Source organism: Mus pahari, unplaced genomic scaffold (genome assembly GCF_900095145.1).
Source record: "Mus pahari unplaced genomic scaffold, PAHARI_EIJ_v1.1 scaffold_11988_1, whole genome shotgun sequence".
In the NCBI taxonomy this organism is placed as follows: Eukaryota; Metazoa; Chordata; class Mammalia; order Rodentia; family Muridae; genus Mus; species Mus pahari.
This window is the reverse complement of record NW_018391767.1, coordinates 8376-11800: the sequence shown is the minus strand read 5'-3', so window position 1 is coordinate 11800 and position 3425 is coordinate 8376. Positions and strand designations below refer to the sequence as shown.

General features: G+C 48.9%; 1 pseudogene across 1 annotated transcript in view; it reads left to right on the top strand.

Annotated features, from left to right (window-relative positions):
• Positions 1 to 1055: 1055 nt before the first annotated feature.
• The window catches only part of LOC110314685, a 3337-nt pseudogene continuing 967 nt past the window's right edge, over positions 1056 to 3425 (top strand). The window contains exons 1-7 of the transcript XR_003843154.1: positions 1056 to 1189; positions 1569 to 1724; positions 1807 to 1901; positions 2143 to 2282; positions 2425 to 2519; positions 2605 to 2712; positions 2873 to 2938. The product of XR_003843154.1 is annotated as a vacuolar protein sorting-associated protein 52 homolog (transcript). The remainder of the gene's footprint in view (positions 1190 to 1568; positions 1725 to 1806; positions 1902 to 2142; positions 2283 to 2424; positions 2520 to 2604; positions 2713 to 2872; positions 2939 to 3425) is intronic.

Here is a 3425-nt window from a genome sequence, read left to right as displayed (position 1 = left end):
AAAAAGAAAAAGAGATTCTTTGAAGCAACATTGGAGTACAAAAACAAGCCATACCTTTTGCTTAGACATATAGGTGTGTATATAACTATAGATAAACACACAAAATAGTCCTTATTTCAAATTAGTATGCTTCCTAGTTAAGGTGATTTATATTTGAGTACATTCAGTTTCTTTTGCTTTTCAAGGATGGAATGCATCCCATTTTCATTATGCTATGCCACATCTTCTCACGAGGTTCTTAGCACAGTGTATCCATTACTTAGTATTATCTAGGCAGAAACACTTACAAATTTATCTATGTCTAAGAAACATTCCCCTGTCTGGTTTACATTTGTATGAATGGCATATTCTAAAGTCTGCTGTGCTTGTATTGTGACTTACAGTATTCTCGCTATTTTGTAGTAATGCCGTGTTGTTTACAGCACTCTGACATAGTTTCATGTGGTAGGTTCTTTCTCAGGAACTCAATTTAACTATTATTTATTGGTATATCATTGCATTTGAAAGCTTCTACTGGCACAATTTATTATTAAAACTTTAAAGCCTAAAAAAAAAAATGGTTACAAGCCTATGAGCAGGCCCAGCTCTTTCTTTCTTTTTAAAAAAAGATTTATTTGCTTTATGTATGAGTACACTGTAGCTGTTTTCAGACACACCAGAAGAGGCAATCAGATTTTATTACACATGGTTGTAAGCTATCATGTGGTTGCTGGGAATTGAACTCAGGACCCCTGGAAAAGCAGTCAGTGCTCTTAACCTCTGAGNCATCTCTCCAGCCCAGGGCTGTGTTTCTTGCCCATTCTGTGATTCTCAACCTTTGAGGACGTGAAAGCGAGAGCTTCCTCTCCAAGAAGCACAGGCCACTCTGACAGATTTTCACATTTATTTCAGAGGGTTTGTAAAATCTTGACAGCCTTTATGGGTGTCAGGTGAAGCAAGGCTCAGGTTCTGAAAGGGCTGTCCGGCCATATTTAGCTTCCTGGGATCCTCGGGCCTTGGCTTGTTGGGCCTGGTGCGGTCTGTCTCATTGTTTTCCCTGACTCCGATGCTGTTCATGCTTCTTCTCGAAGCCGTCCCTCCGAAGCAGGAACACCATCCTTACCCTGGCACTTGTGGTGCTGTCATCTCACCGGCCGAGCTCGAGGCCCCCATCCTGGTGCCCCATACTGCCCAGCGTGGAAAGCAGAGGGTATGGTGAGGCAACCCCTCTGTGGAGAGGGATCAGTTCCCTGAGGGTTAGTTTCATGTGTGTATTTGGGGTGTGTGGGAAGGTGGCGGTCCGTGGCCTGCTGTATTGTGGGAGATTAGGAGCCATGGACTCAGAGGCGGGCAGAGGGAGACTGGCTAGGGTGTGACTATGGGGAGGCAACAGAGGATGTGGGGGCCGCAGTCAGTAAGGAGGGCTTTTCTTGTGACCTGTGCACCATCTTCAGTGCCAGTTCACGGTGCTCCTCCCTGCCTGGAGGTTGGGTGTGTGGTCTTGTGAGCTCTGATTACTAAGCTGTGCTGAGTCTCCACATCCACGGGGTNAGTGNGAGACCCATCCCTGTCTCTCTCTGTCTCNGTAGTATCCGTTCGAAGCGCTCTTCCGNAGCCAGCACTATGCCCTCCTCGACAATTCTTGCCATGAATATCTTTTCATCTGTGAATTTTTCATCGTGTCTGGCCCAGCTGCACATGACCTGTTCCATGCCGTCATCTACCTCACGCTCTACATGACACTGGTGAGCTTCCAAATTCTGTGCCTTTGCACAGGCAGACAGCAACTCCTGGAGAATGAGTGTTCTCTAAGCCTTGGACCTGGAGCTCACATCCCAAGCTCAGCCCCAGCTTCTGCTGTGGGGAACTTACATAAGTGTAAGTTACATTGCAGTGAAGAGGGACGTCCCTGCCCTGGACAGGTCACTGAGCTCTGGTCCTTGGTGCCTGGAGGCGGTCAGCTTTTTATCTTACGCAAACAACTCCATCCTGACTCCTGGCTCTTCCTCACCTGATGCCCTTCACCCTTATTCCCATTCGTGTGTCCCAGGCTCAGCATTGGTGTCAGGCACACCCACTCACTGTCACCCTGAAGGGTGCTGGGCTCCCCTGGGCAGACTGCACCCCCAGCCAGCTGACCTTTGACTCTGATTGAGCCTGCAGGTACTGGGAGCAGGTGCTTGCCTTGCTGTGGCCTCGGTTTGAGCTGATCCTGGAGATGAATGTCCAGAGTGTCCACAGCACTGACCCCCAGCGCCTTGGGGGACTGGACCCTCGGCCCCACTATGTAAGGGTGGGCTAAGGTAACAAGGGGGTCTTGTGGTCACACTGAGTGGTGGGTTGGGCACTGCCGAAGGAGTCAGGACTGGGGACAAGAGTAGCAGGGGCAGCTGGGGGTTGTGTCTGCCNGGCAGGCAGGTGTGAGCCTTCCCTTCTTGCTCCCAGATCACAGCCTCTATGCTGAGTTCTCCTCTGCACTTGTCAGCATCAACCAGAGGATCCCCAATGAACACACACTTCAGCTGCTGGGACAGCTCCAGGTGGGGCTAGGCAGGACAGACTTGCCTGCAGGGGAGGGGCTGTGACCTGGCTTTTTAACCTGCTGCTTTCCTTTGGCTTGTGCAGGTGGAGGTGGAGAATTTTGTCCTCCGAGTGGCTGCAGAGTTCTCCTCCAGGAAGGAGCAGCTTGTATTTCTGATCAACAACTATGACATGATGCTCGGGATGCTGATGGTAATGCTGCTCCTCCCACAGGAGTCCCTACAGCTTGTGAGCTCCACCTGAGCTCAGAGCTTCACCCCTGGATCCTGGCAGTTTCCACAGGGTGGAATGAAGGGGAAGAGCTGGCGACAGGGAAGGTTCCCAAGCTCCTGACTCCTCTTGTCTTCCTTAGGACCGGGCTGCTGATGACAGCAAAGAGGTGGAGAGTTTCCAGCAGCTGCTCAATGCTCGGACACAGGTAGGGCCTGGGTGGGGCAGGAATCTGAGATGCTGTTGGACTGACATCCATGTGCAGTCATGATTACAGCCCATTGCCTTGTTGCTGGTCTGTTTCACTTAACTTTTTCATGGTACTAATAGCTTAGAAGCAAAATAAAACTATAGCTATTACGCCTTTAATCCCAGCACTCAGGAGGCAGGGACAGGCGGATTTCTGAGTTCGAGGCCAGCCTGATCTACAGAGTGAGTTCTAGGACAGCCAACACTACACAGAGAAACTCTGTCTTGAAAAACCAACCAACCAACCAAACAAACAAACAAAAACTAAAAAAAACCAAAAACCAAAAACAAAAAAACACAAAAAAATATAGCTATTTATGTATGCATGTGTGTGTAATATAGCTACGTGTATGTATTCATGTGTGTGTGTGCATACAGTATAAGTATGTGTATGTGTGTGTGCACTATAGCCCTGTGTGTATGTGTGCCTGCACTATAGCCCTGTG